Here is a 14,617-nt window from a genome sequence, read left to right as displayed (position 1 = left end):
CCAGTGAATACTCACTCCCAACGGCCTTATTCCCTGATTACCTGCTTCAGCTTTAAAAGTTGAGAAGCTAAGCAGTCACTCTCGCAGTCACCTTTGCTGCCTACCAAAGCCAGGAAACCCAGTTCCAGCCAATGAGATGTAAGAAAATTCTGCTGCAGGATTGCTAAGAAGCTTTGATTTTTCTAATAAAAGACAAAGTCATGGTTAGCATCTCCCTTTCCTTTTTTCTTCCTCTCTTGAGAAGGTAAGATTTGAGAAGCTCCAGAGGACACCTTGCACCCAGGATGAAAGCCATTATGCAGAAACTAAAGCTAGAAAGTCTCAGGGCCCTTGTGTCACAGTCAAGGCACTGAACTAACCCCTATAAACTACATACCCCAGACGTAATGAAGATACACTTATATATGTTTCTTTTTATTGTGATATATAAATAACATAAAATTTACCATATTAACCATTTTTAGGTGCACAGGTCAGTGGCATTAAATACATTCATGTTGTTGTGCAACCATTTCCACTATCCATCTCTAGGGCTATTTCATCTTCCCAAACCAAAAATCTGTACCCATTAAACTATAACTCTATCCATATTTGTTTTTTAAATAGAAAATAATTAAACCAAAATTTAAAAGCATTCTCCTAAACATCCAGATCCCCATCTATGAAAGGCTGCTGGCCAAGGCAGAAAAGAGATCCAGGTCAGAACAGGAAGGAACCTGGAGTTTGGCATTAGAAAACTTGGTTCTGCCCCTCACAGTGGGCATGAACCTAGAGAAGACATGGGACACTTGATTTCCAATGATGCCAGATGAGGCCCTGGTGACACCTGCTTCTCTGTCTTCTGTGCTGTTCAGGAGCCATGGAAGACATCCACTGCAGTTCCCTCTCTGAAATCCACGAGGTCGTATCTCATCTCCCCCATCCAAGGATAAAGAGAGGAAACAAAGGGCCAAATGCAGTTGGGAAGCGGTCTCATGAAGTCCCCAACCACCCTGAGAAGGAGGAACTCTCACCCCCATTACTACAGAAGAGGAAGGACACTGTGGCCAGGTTCCCTCTCCCAACAGCAGCCAGAGCATCAGCAGAATTCACCTGAGCAGAACAGGAGGTCCAGGTGTGGAGGATCCCATAGGAAAGCACCTCTGCCATGGCTTCACTCAATATTTCTGGAATTACTGCTCTTTCCCCAACACCACCCTCAACTTTCTGGATTTCTAAGCACTGGAGACCACTTCTTAAGGGTCTTCTTAAGAGATGATCAGTTTCATGTGATTGGCACAGATTCTGGACCACAGGAAGCAATTGGTAAATGATAGCTATTTCCAATGACCAGCTCTGTGATCTTGAACAAATTACTCAATACCTTAAAGCATCAGTTCTCAACCTGTGGGTCGTGACCCCTTTGGACTATATCAAAGGTTTGCGGCTTTAGGAAAGTGAGAACCACTGCCTTAAAGCCTCAGTTTTGCCATCCTTAACCACCTCGTAGGGTGGTTATAAAGTAGTGAGGAGTAAATGAAGAAATGCTCAGAAAGTACTTAGAAAACTACCTGAACCATAGTAGGTATTCAATAAAAGCTTAGTCTTATTAGTTTTATCACAGTACCTAGAACCTAAAAGAAGCATCTTTCTGGACCCTGTGTTTTTTGTGGGGGCCAGGGGATGGAGAGATGGTTGTTACCGGGCCTTGGTGTCTCTGAGACCTGCGTTGGTATGAAAGGATCATTAATAGAGAAACCAAGGGCATAGGGAAAGAGATGGCTCTATGGAAATTTAAAAGCCTCTTTAGTGTAAAGTCCCTTTCTTATGAGTAAAATTGCAAAAACATCCCCATGTGGGGGATGTCAAGATGCAATGAACCCAATTCCTGCCTTCGGGAACTACCTAATCTGGTGAGGAAGAGAAAGGGGAAAGTCTGGTGAATATAATAAACTATAACCAGGCAGGGATAAAGATATGTGCACCATAAATATTTCTTTTCACAAAGGTTTCCAACTCCTGGGAGGAGCACTTTCATTCCCCTTCACCTCCCTGGATGTAATAATTTGACATAAACCTACCAATTCACCTTACCTATAAATCAGACCTATATCATCTTTATTTCATTTCAGTACAGCCCTTCTTCCAGGATAGCTTTTGTGAGCAAAATGTATTTGGACAAGACTTTCTCCAGAGGGTCATATTATACCAAGGAAATGAATTCCCTCTCTCAGGCTCATAAAATGCAAAAATAAAATCAGCATTCGGGCTGCATACTAAATATCCACCTTCTGTTGCCAGTGCTTGGGGGAGCTGATTTGCATTTACCTTCACGCAGGCCTGGGTTCTGGAGGCAGTGTGGGGTTCTGGCAGCCTCTTCAGCGGGAGGAAGCCTGTGTGTGTTGGGCTGCAGGGCTCTGCAACTGCTCAGTAAGCCCCCTGTGTCCCTTTGTTAGGAGCACAAACCGTCTCTCCCCGTCCTGTGCCCCAGTCCACCTGGCGCCTTCCCCAGCTGCTTGGAAAAGGAGCTAATGAAGAGCCCAGGAATTCTGGGGAACTGGATATTCTTCCAGTGGCCCTGGGGTTTGGGGAAGAAGGAAGGTTGGGGAAAAATCTTGGGCAAACCTGTGTTCAGTAAGCTTCTTCCTTCCCCCACCAAGCAAACTTATAGGTGCAATGGAGCTGACGACAGCAAGCAAACAAGGGGCCAAGCACAGGGGTGTGCTCCTGATCCTGATGTAGGGGAACTGGGCTCAAACCCAGACTCTCACTGACCAGCTATGTGCTCTTAGCAATTCCTAATTTTTGTGCCTCAGTTTCCCTACCTCTAAAACAAGTATGCTAATAGTGCCACCACCTCCCACGGGTGCTGTGTGGGTTAAACGAGATGAGGCTCTCAGCACCCAGCAAGGCCACAACAGGTGTGAGTTGCTGTGGTGGTTGTTTTTCTAAATTCAGTCCAAAAAGGAAAGGCTATCCTAAATCCTACCTTTTCTTCCATCCCTATGGAGATGAGGGTTGGCTTTGTACATGTACACAAACCTTCCAGTCCTGACTAAGAAGCTATGTCCTACTATCCACCAGACTTCTCCTGGGCACACTGCCAGCACACTGCAGTGACATCTCCCCAGAGTTGCAGCACCCAGACCAGGGCCTGGTTTCAGCAAACTATTGAATAGGGTTCTGCTTGAGAACATCCTCCAGTCATGGCTTGCCCATTTCTCTGAAATCTCTCTTTGTTGCACATTTGTGGTGCTTAGAAGCTAACCAGACCAAAGTCCCCCTAACTTATTTGAGCCAGGATCCTATTGTTCAAAGAGAAATCTTAAATAAAATCTCAACGTATGTAGGTATTGCAGCAGGGATGGTGACCAAATGGCTATAGTTGTATCTGCAATGTTCTAATTCCTTACCAGGAAACTATATTAGTATATGTCTTGCATAATTAAAAAATAATTTTTTATAAAGTCCCTTACATAAAGCAGACAAAAGCAGAGTACTCTGACTGAAGCCTCCCACCCACTCAGCCCGCTTGACCCCCCGTCATCACTGAGCACTGTAAACTTCTCTTCCACATTCCTAAATTCTGAGAACACAGTTTGAGAACCTCTAGTTTTACAGGTGAGGAAACTGAAGGCCAGAGTTTGGGACCTAAACACCCAGAGCCTGCTTAATACCAGGCCCAAAATTTGAATCTCCCACTTTGGCTATTACTGTTATATTAAGTCATAATTCCAACTGCCATTAAAAAGACCAGTCTGAGTGCCGGTGATGGGGATGAGTCCTGCTGGCTCCCTAGCGACTCTTCTCCTGTTTCTGTCTGGTTATGTGTTTGCTCACTGAAGAGGCTGAATAGGGACGTGGAGTCTTCTTCCCTTGAATGCATAGGTCCAAGTTGGTAGAGGCTTTGAGTCCTTATCCCTATAGCTGATGGCTGCAAGGGATTGAGAGCTGAAAATGAATTGCACAATTGAGAAGGCACTTGCTGATGCTAAAGTTCTTGTTGAAAGACTGAGAGATCACGACGATGCAGCAGAATCCCTGATTGAGCAAACCACAGCTCTCAACAAGCAAGTAGAAGCCATGAAGCAGTATAAAGGAAGATACTCAAGAACTTAATGAAGTTGCAAGACATCGGCCATGGTCCACATTAGTCATGGGAATCCAGCAAGGAAACAGACAAATCAGAGAATTGCAACAAGAGAACAAAGAATTGCGTACATCCCTGTAAGAACATCAGTCTGCCTTAGAACTTATAATGAGCAAGTATCAAGAACAAATGTTTAAATTGCTAATGGCTAGCAAAAAAGACAATCCGGGTATAATTATGAAGTTAAAAGAACAGCAGTCCAAGGAACTACAGGCACATGTTGACCAGATACTGAAATGGCAGCAGGAATGAGGAAAGCCATTGAAATTGATGAGCAAGGGCCACACCTATGGCTCAAGGAGTAGGACGCTGTCCCCATGCACCAGAGGTGATGGGTTCAAACCCGGCCCTGGCCAAAAACTGCCAAAAAACAAAACAAAACTCAGCACTCTCGGGCGGCACCCGTGGCTCAGTGGGTAGGGCGCCAGCCCCATATACCTAGGGTGGCGGGTTCGAACCTGGCCCTGGCCAAACTGCAACAAAAAACAGCCAGGTGTTGTGGCAGGTGCCTGTAGTTCCAGCTTACTCAGGAGGCTGAGGCAAGAGAATCGCCTAAGCCCAGGAGTTGGAGGTTGCTGTGAACTATGACGTGACAGCACTCTACAAAGGCAATAAAGTGGGCGGCGCCTGTGGCTCAAGGAGTAGGGCGCAGGTCCCGTATGCCAGAGGTGGTGGGTTCAAACCTGGCCCTGGCTAAAAAAACTGCAAAAAAAAAAAAAGAAATTGATGAGCAACAAGGTTACAAGGAACAGGAACGGATATTTCAACTGGAAGAAGAAAACAGAGGCTTGAGAGAGATCCTTCAAATAACTCGAGAATCATTTTTGAACCTCAGGAAAGATGATGCATCAGAAAGTACATCTTTATCAGCATTAGTAACCAATAGTGACCTGAGTCTGAGGAAGAGCTGAAGAGCCGCCAAGTCTGTGATCTTAAATGGCTCCAAATGGTCACCAGGACTGGCCTATAAATGAATGAATGAACAGAAAACTCAATCTTAACACTTTATATTTTTCCTCTATAATATGTACAGTGCACTGGCTACGAAATAGCAACAAAAAATGCATAGTTAATGGTCATGGACTTTATTCCAAAATATAATTGAAAAGTAGAAACTGAGCCATTGTTAAATGGTAAACAAATGAAAGGCTTTTGCAGTGACTGCTGAACATATTAAGAGCATTCAGCAGTGCTGCTGGCTTTCTGGATAATACTTAAATAAGTTGAATATTCCCAGTAAATGCTTGGGAATTCATAGACTTATCTCAGTTTAAAAATATGAATTTTTGCCACTGTTTTGTGAATAGATTTTCATACAGATTTTATCCTTCCTGTTTGGTGTCAAAGTTAACAACTAGCTTATGTACCATGAGACTGCAGCTTTAGTGATTGCCTATCTAATTTTCCATTAATTTAAGTTTTTGTCAAAGAAAATTAAGTTCTAAAGGCTATAAGAATGTCTTATTTGCAGCATAAACAAAAGAAGTAATTTAATTTTAGCTAATTTACCTTAACTGATACTTAGCTAACAACTCTCCACAACTTAAACTTATGTGTAAGAAATATTTCAGGAATGAAAGAGAAGGAATACTACTTTCTGAGAAAGAAGATCTTATAACAGATATTTAGTAGGTTAAACTACTCCTTTGAAAGAATAAGTTTTGTTTCTACTTCAATAATAAAGATGAGATTTTTCTCTTCTCTCACTGATGTTTAAGGATATTATGTTGTTTATTTAGCTAACAGAATTGAAATGTTTGATATAGTAACATAAATATGATAAATTTCAAAGTAAATGAGAAAGCCTTTGGCTCATAGAACCCCCCTTTTTAAGTAATTACTCTTGAGGTACAGAAATAGTAAATTAAAATTTTACAAAAATTCTAGATCCTGTTTTTAAGCTCCATCTTGTCCTTATAACCAGTAAGACTTTTCTTATAACCTTTCAGTTGAAAGAGGGAGAAAAATCTGTGGATTTAGAAGTATTCTTTTTTTTGTTTAATATCAAATATACAGTAGGTAAATTTTTTTAAAGACCACCAGATAATGGGCTTTAACATCAGTTGAAACCTAAATTTTTCTTAGAGGGATTATAGAATAAAAGGATAAAAGTATCAAATATGATTAACCATATTATACTTATTTACATTAAAAATACTATAAAATTAGCATAAATAGAAAATTCCACTTTTGAGTATATAATTTGTTCAAAAAAATTACTTCATGTGGTAATTTTTATGAATAATTTCATATATTGATAAAATTTAGAACTACTTTTCACTTCAGAATTTTTCTATCTTTAAGTTTGGGGTGAATGGGGAAGATGTGGCTGATTAAAAAGGGCTAATGGCCCAAACATTACATAGATTTCTTTTCTCATTCAGAGGCCTTAATTGATATTTTATAAGTAAATGACAGTTTTTATTTTTAAACTTTTCTATTCATTTTGGGGAAGGTATCCCTTAATTTAATGACACATTATTCACATAGTTTTTATCCCAGGTAAGAATTACAGAAAATAAGCTACATAATTGAGATTAAGTCTGAGGCAATTCACTGAGGCAGCTCCAAAATAAAACGTTACTTGATATATAATTATTTTTTGTAAATAATTGTTGAGTTAATTTATTCTTGGTCTTTTTTTGGTCTTGGTGTTTAAAGACATTTACTTTGTTTTCCATCCCATACTTTTTTTGTTGTTAACAGAACCTTAAATTTATGTCTGAGAGTATGTACTGCATAGGAACTTATTTTATCAATAAAGATGAGTGATTAAAATTCCAAAAAAAAAAAAAAAAAGACCAGTCTATCACCAGAGAGGGACAGCACATTAAAACACAAGAGCTCCCACAAGCACTTTAATGCTAGTTGCTCAGAATAGTGGCCCACCTCCTTGAAACATGGTGTCTGGAATCTGAAAACCATCCTCTGCTCCACTTCATGAGAGGGTGGGAAAAAGCCAACAAGGGCATGCATCCTCTTAGTCAGAATGTGGGCTGTCACTGCGCTGCTATGAGACCTATGACAACTCTGTGCTAATTAGACCAAGGCCGTCCTTCCTCCAGATAGATACAGTCCCATGCCAGGGTGCATGGCTTGGTGAGTGGAGAGGAGGCTAGATTTCAGCCTATGTTTGCCCCCTCAACTAGGTACCCTCATGCCGGACACAACCTGCCCAACCATTTATAGTAACTGTGAGAAAAGTGGTGCTGGGGAGTAGATGAAATTGAAGGAAAGAGGGAAGGCTTTCATTCATCCATTCATTCAGTCATTCATTTAGCAAACAATTACTTAAGTAATTGCCAGGCAATGTGCTCAATGCAGGAGACAAAAATGCATAAACAAAGTGGGCAGGTCGATTGCCCTCCGTTATCTTACAACCTAGAGAGAACTGAAGACAAGGCCACAGACAAAAACAGTACTGTGTGGTAAGGGTCAGCATAGGTGAGGAAAAGAGCTCTACCAAGGTTGTCTCAGTTGTGATACTTTGGGCTGCAAGTAAGAGAAACCCTACTACAAGTGGCTTGAGAAATAAGGCACAACAAGGACAACAGAACAAGGGGAGGCTAACACAGCAATTCAATGACATCATCAAGAGCCCAGACTGTTTTCAACTATCTTTACCAGTGCTGGCTTTTGTCTTCATATATGCTCCTCAAAGTGGCTGCTGCACCTCCAAATATCATGTCCTCATCTCATGGTGTGAGATGATTGCAAACACAATTCTCCTCTAAAATTGCTTTTTAATCAGGGAAGACTATCTTTCTCAGAGTCCCCTGGCATACATGCCCATGTCCTCACTAAAGCAGAGAAAGTGAGAATACAGCATTTTTACCCTTCAGAGTAGGAAGCAGCTCTGACAGTAGTCAAAGGGCTGAGTGTGGGAAATAGCCACTGGTTAGATAACCAACAGTGCCTGCCAGAGGAGCACAAAGGGGGGACAACACAGCAGGTAAAATAATGGCCCCCTGTGAAGTCTCTGCCCTAATCCTCAGAATCTGTGAATATGACAAGAGTATCCTGGATTATCCAGATAGAACCAGTATAATCACATGAGTCCTTAAAAGCAAAAGATGCAGCAGAGAGGGATGTCAGTGATGTCTAAAGCTTGGGTAGTAATTGGCATGTTGCTGCTGGCTTGAGTATGGAGAGGGCCATGTGGTATCAAGGAAACAGGGACCTAAGTCCTACAACAAGCTGAATAAGTTTGGAAGCAGATTCTTCCCCAGAGCCTCCAGAAAGGAAGGTAGCCTTGCCTTGCAGGAACCCAGCCAAGCCCACCTGGACCTCTGGTCTGCAGAACTATGAAAATTATCTCACATGGCTATAGTCAGCTAAATATGTCATAATTTGATGCAGGCACAATCAAAAGTAAAACAACTCAATGAATCCCCAACAATAAAAAAAAAAAAAAACCTACTTGGCTTATTGTACCCTCAATGAATCCCTAACAATAAAAAAAAGAAAAAAAAAAAAAAACTAAAACAAGATCCCAGATGAGAAGGTATTCATGCTGTGTCTTGAAAAATTCAGAGTGAATACCAGGTAAAGGAAATAACATGAATTCAAATCTGGATGAGAGAAAGACATGTTATATTTGGAGACCAGCAGAAAGTTTGTTCATCTGAAGCATAGTGTGGGAGAAGGAAAGGAAGAGGAGAAAGATGAAAAGAATAAAGAGCTAAATAGAAATTAAATTGGATGGGTCCTCAAATGTCAAGTGTGGGCTTCATCACGATGGCAACAGGGAGCCATTGCAGGGTTTTAAGCAGAGAAGTGATGAGATCCGATTTCTGTTTTTACCAGATCACTGCCATTGCTACATGAAGAACAGATTGGTAGGTGGCAAGAAAGGGCCAGGTTACCAGGTAAAGGGCTCAGTAGTTGTTCAGGTGAGAGAGAATGACAATTTTGACTAGGAAGATGCTGGCGACGATAAAGGTAAGTGGGCCACTTTGAACAAAGGAGAGAATTGGCAGGACTTACCAATTAGACATAAGTGACGAAAGAAAAGAATCAAGGCTGAAGCCCACTTATTCATTCATTCAACACATTTCACAGGACACGCTCCAAGGACTGAGCTAGAAACAGGATGTTGCCTCAACGAAAACAAACATAGTCCCTACTCACAAAACTCGGAGACTTCTGAATTGATCAGCTTGGCCGTTTGTGGTACCATTCACTGAGAGAGGAGGAACAGGTTTGAGTTGCAAAAAAAACAAATATGAGAATGAAGATGTTGAGTTCCACTCTGTGTCTGTGGATACTTAATGCCCATCACTTCTCTGCAACCAATGGAGGTGTCCAAGCCTTGGGCCAGAGCCCATGGGGCAGATCTGAGCTGGAGATGGGGGGCTGGAGATCACCAGTTCACACAGAGAAGTGACCTTCTGTCACTCAGAAGATGATACCCAAGGGAAGAAAGATTAAGAGTTGGGCTGTGGGGATGTATTTGCCTTAAAATCTTCCACCTCCATCTTTTTGCTTTAGGGCAACCTTGGATGAGAAACCAACTGAAAACTGGAACTTTTTTCTTCAAGTCATGCTGGCTGAGCCTGGTGCCAAGAAGCCCAGGATGCTCCATAAAGCTTAATTGAATGAAGGAATGCATGAAACCCAGTGGGCAATTCTCTCTTAGACTATTTGGCATAAAATAGAGCAAAAGTTTGCTCTCTGCTTTTCTTAAATAGTTCTATTGCCCCAGAATGCAGTCCCTCATGATTTGGATACTTGAGTTTAATCCCAAATTTTCACTTAAATCATGCTATTTTGTCATATATAATGTGTTCCTGTGTATCATGTGTACCTACATTTTGGCTAACCTTTCTGGAAAATGCCCTCAAGAAAGTGGCCAGGTCTCATGGGAGAGAGGCACATCTTGGGAGGAATAATGCTGCCCTGGTAAATGTGCAGATCACACTGTCCTCCTCCAGCCACCTTCTCTACGAAGGCTGCCCCTTCCCTGTCTCCCTGGAGCCCTTCCCTTCCCACCACGTCGGGGGCCACAGCTGAGATGGCCATGCATGTGGCCAGCAGGGCAGGAGTTTCTGAGGCCACTCAGCCGCTGTGCAGTCAGGTGCATCGCTGGGGCCTGTGTGGGGCTCCTAGTCCCCTCTGCATGACTGGGCCTTGAGCCTCAGGCCTCAGGGCTCAGGCTTTGGTCCTTACCTCATATGCTATGGCCCACCTTGCCAGCCACACTACCATCCTCCTCCCCTGCCTGCAACACTCAGCAGAAGCTGCTCTGGCCTGCTTCTCCAAGATCCTGGATCCTCCCAGACTGGAACTTAATGTACCCAGCAGGCCAAGGCAGGAGGATACAGTGGCCCCAGAAGTCCTGCTGGGCTCCCCTGCTCCTGAGCTGTACTACACATGGATAATGTGCGTCCTTATCTTTCCCTCAAAAATTCTGGCAAAAAATTGCTTATTATATAGGGCAAAATGTGGTATCCTTTTTGATGCAGATCCTCTTCCTGGATGACTGAGGCACTTTCTTGGGAGACTAACAAGTAGATACCTGATTTCATCTGATTTCACAGGCTGTGGGTGCTTATGGAGGAATGGGCAGTAAGGAAACAGGATTTGGCATCCTCGTGTGCACATAACTGTTTTCCATCCCTGGAATTTATAGTTGAGGTAAAAATAAATCAATCAAAAGTGGCCATTTCACATCCCACAAGAAATCTACAGGATTGGAAACCAGACCAAGCCAGCAGTTGTGGAGTGGTTAGGAATATGCTGGTGTCAGACTATTACAGTTTTAGCCCACTCTGCCTTTTTACTAGTTGTGTGACCTGAAGCAAGTTACTCACCCACTCTGTGCATCAACTCTCTCAAGGATAAATTGGGAGCGATCATAACATCTACTGCAAAGGGCCGGGGGTGAAGATGAAATGTGATAATGCATGTGAAGAGCCCAACACGGGCCTCACACGTTGTCAGTTGTCAATGAGCATTAACTAGAACGTTGTCTTCCTAGGACTGCTGCAACAAAGGGCCACAAACCGGGCAACTCATTGTCTCTCAGTTCTCCCCGAAATCCTTGCTATGTGACTCTTGAGGCTGTCCAGTTCTGAGGCAGTCACTTAAGTGCCTGCCTAAAGAAAAAATACCCCTTTATTTTGCATTTAAACCTTATGATTTTAGTTCCCAGTAATAGAATTTTTAAGATAGGAGTGTATTAACTGCTTTGCAGGATAAAAAGAATTATTTAAATTATTCAAGAGAAATGGTTTTATACAATTTGAACGTACCCATTTACATGTAAAAATGAATGCTGAATAGATACAATTTCCATCTATTCATTAAAACAAACCCCAAAGCATTCCAGAAATCCTTAGCCTAATGTTATTCTTGGCACTGGAAAACAAAACTGCTTTTCTTAAGACAGGAAAATCACAACCCATGTTTTACAAAAACACTTATTGGCACTGAGAGTGGAGATTTCTTGCTCTTTTCCAGCTACTCTCCCCATTTTCTTCTCTGAATCCATCACACATTCATTCAACAAACCCTGACTGAGACCTTACTGTCTGCCAGCCTTTTTGCTAAATGCGGGGGCCAAAGCAGACCCAAACTATTACTTTCTTCAGCTTCAGTTTCACGGGGGAAAATAGACTACAAATCCTATAAGTGGTAGCTGCTTTGAAGAAACGGTATATCCAATAAAGAGACTGAGTGCTCGCTTCGGCAGCACATTTATTAAATTTGGAACAATACAGAGAAGAAAATCAGCATGGCCCCTGTGTGAGGATAACACCCCAATTCATGAAGTGTTCCATATTTTTATGGTAACAAAACCCCATATTCATCTTAACATGTTTCCAAAGGAAAATATTTTGTTTTGAGTGTTTCTTTTTTGTTCAGTGTATTACTTTTCATTTGATTAAATGTTTTTTGTTGTATTAAACCATGTATGTTGCTGCTTAACAATAAAAAAAAAAACAACTGTGAATCTTAATAAAAAAAGGACTGGGCTTGGCACCTGACTCAGTGGTTAGGGCACTGGTCACATACACCGAGGATAGTGGGTTCGAACCTAGCCCTGGCCTGCTAAACAACAATGACAACAACAACAAAAGAACAGCCAGGTGTTGTGGCGGGCACCTGTAGTCCCAGCTACTTGGGAGGCTGAGGCAAGAGAATAGCCTAACCCCAAGAGTTTGACTTTGCTGTGAGCTGTGACGCCACACATTCTACCAGTCTACCGAGGGTGAAAACTGTGAAACTGTCTCAAAAAAAAGGGACTGAGAATTATATGGGTGAGGGAAGCCTCTAATTTAGCATAGGCAAGGGAAACTCAGAGGAGGTGGACAAGGCTAGATTTGAAGAAAGAGCTGACGGAAGAGGGGAAGAAGCTCTGTGGCTTTGTGTGGGGGCAGGGAGGCATGTTTCAGGAAAAGGAACAGCAAGTGGCTCCATTTTAGGGGCAATGATTGAGATGCATTTGCTAATGGGAGGGGTTGCTATGTGTCTCCTCCCAAACCTGTCTACCTTTACTATATATACACAGTCTTCTTTTGCTAAGTCATTTTCTTTTTTTACAGGTCATTGTGAAAGTTTTGAGATACACAAAAATCAAAAAATGTAAAATCCACGAAGGCAGAAACAAACAAAGCCCTCCCGGAAAGACCAATAAGCTGAGCAAGCTGAAACTGGCACAGGTGAATCAGAAAAGATACCATGAAGTTTTGAACATATTTCCTCATCTAGAAGGATTCTACACATATTTCAGATAGATAGGGAGGTATATAGATATATACACAGAGATAAATGTCAGTACTATATACACACACATGTAAAGAGTCTGACTTTTGGCCAGGCAGCCATGGTGGCTCACACCCATAATTCTAGCATTCTGAGAGGCCAAGGTGTGATGATCGCTTGAGTTTAACAGTTGGAGACCAGCCTGAGCAAGATTGAGACCCCATCTCTACTAAAAATACAAAAAATTAGCTTGGCATGGTGGCAGATGCCTATAGTCTTAGCTACTCGGGAGGCCAAGGCAGGAGGATCACTTGAGCTCAAGAGTTTGAAGTTGCTATGAGCTAGGCTGACCCCATGGTATTCAGGCTAGACTGTCCCCACCCCCACCAAAAGAAGGGTCTGACTTTTTTTTTTTTTGATATGTGACTGGTGACAATTTCTAAACTTTACTCCTCTCTCTTACATCTCTACCACACACTCACACCTGAGCAAGCTGCTAAGAAAGCCTGGGTACACCTTCCTTTGGTGTAACATAAGAACAAAATGTAAGGTAAAGTTCCACAGCACACTCTCATCTGCGCTATTTAGTGCAAAAGGCACTAACCACTTGAGGCTATTGGGTACTCATAGTAAGAAGTACCGTACATATAAAATACGTGGGTCTCCAAAGATAGTACAAAAGAATATAAAAGATCCCATTAATAATTTCTAAGTTGATTATATGAGGTTAAACAAATAAGTTCACAAACTCATTCTAGAACAAGTGCTACCTACCTCATTGCTGAATATCACTACAGTCACCTTTGAAGTACTATTTCCTTTTGGAAAAAGCGGAAACTATGCATGGACACCAGTGCCTAGTCCACCCTTCAAACCACTTTCTCTAGGATGAGTTTGTGAACTTAATTGTCAGACCTTATATGATGACAGCTCTGATAGTCATTCCAGAAAAAGTGTTCCAAAACTGCTTTCCTAAAGTACTGTTTTGTTGTTGTTGTTGTTGTTTTGTTTTCAGATAGAGTCTTAAGCTGTTACCCTGGGTACAGTGCCATGGTGTCATCATAGCTCACAGCTACCTCTAGCTCTTGGACTTAAGCAATCTTCTTGCCTCAGTTTGTTTTTTTCTTTTTTAAAAATTTTTGCTAGGGGGCGGCGCCTGTGGCTCAGTGAGTAGGGCGCCGGCCCCATATGCTGAGGGTGGCGGGTTCAAACCCAGCCCCGGCCAAACTGCAACAAAAAAATAGCCGGGTGCTGTGGTGGGCACCTGTAGTCCCAGCTACTCGGGAGGCTGAGGCAAGAGAATCGCTTAAGCCCAGGAGCTGGAGGTTGCTGTGAGCTGTGTGATGCCACGGCACTCTACCGAGGGCCATAAAGTGAGACTCTGTCTCTACAAAAAAAAAAAAAAAAAAAATTTTTGCTAGGGACAGGGTCTTGCTCTCCCTTAGGCTGGTCTTGAACCTGTGAGCTCAAGCAATCCACCCACCTTGGCCTCCTAGAGTGCTAGGATTATATGCGTGAGCCACCTTGCTTGGCTGAAGTATTGTTAAAATTAATTTCGCCTATTTCTTTTAACCTTTTTAAACACGGGCATGGAAAATTTTTAAATTATATATGTGGCTCATGTTTGTCATTCACCCACAGCGTCTGTTACCACTAATATATACCAAAGTTATATTAACTTAACAATAGTTATATCTTAGGGTTTTTAAAAAAATCATTCTTTTGGCTTCTTCACATTTTTTGAGCACGTATTTAAAAATAAACAGATACTTCTTAGAGTTG

The 14,617-nt window shown here is 42.1% G+C and overlaps 1 non-coding gene and 1 pseudogene across 1 annotated transcript; both read left to right on the top strand.

Annotated features, from left to right (window-relative positions):
- The first annotated feature begins 3,936 nt into the window (after nucleotides 1-3,936).
- On the top strand, nucleotides 3,937-5,040 carry LOC128569154 (FGFR1 oncogene partner 2 homolog; annotated as a pseudogene).
- A 6,766-nt stretch (nucleotides 5,041-11,806) lies between these two features.
- LOC128569371 (U6 spliceosomal RNA) lies at nucleotides 11,807-11,916 on the top strand. Its single transcript, XR_008375334.1, has one exon. It is a non-coding gene; the product is annotated as a U6 spliceosomal RNA (small nuclear RNA).
- The last annotated feature ends 2,701 nt before the right edge of the window (nucleotides 11,917-14,617 follow it).

This window comes from Nycticebus coucang, chromosome 17 (assembly GCF_027406575.1).
Source record: "Nycticebus coucang isolate mNycCou1 chromosome 17, mNycCou1.pri, whole genome shotgun sequence".
NCBI lineage: Eukaryota > Metazoa > Chordata > Mammalia > Primates > Lorisidae > Nycticebus > Nycticebus coucang.
The sequence above is the reverse complement of the archived record's forward strand: the minus strand, read 5'-3'. Positions and strand labels throughout refer to the sequence as shown.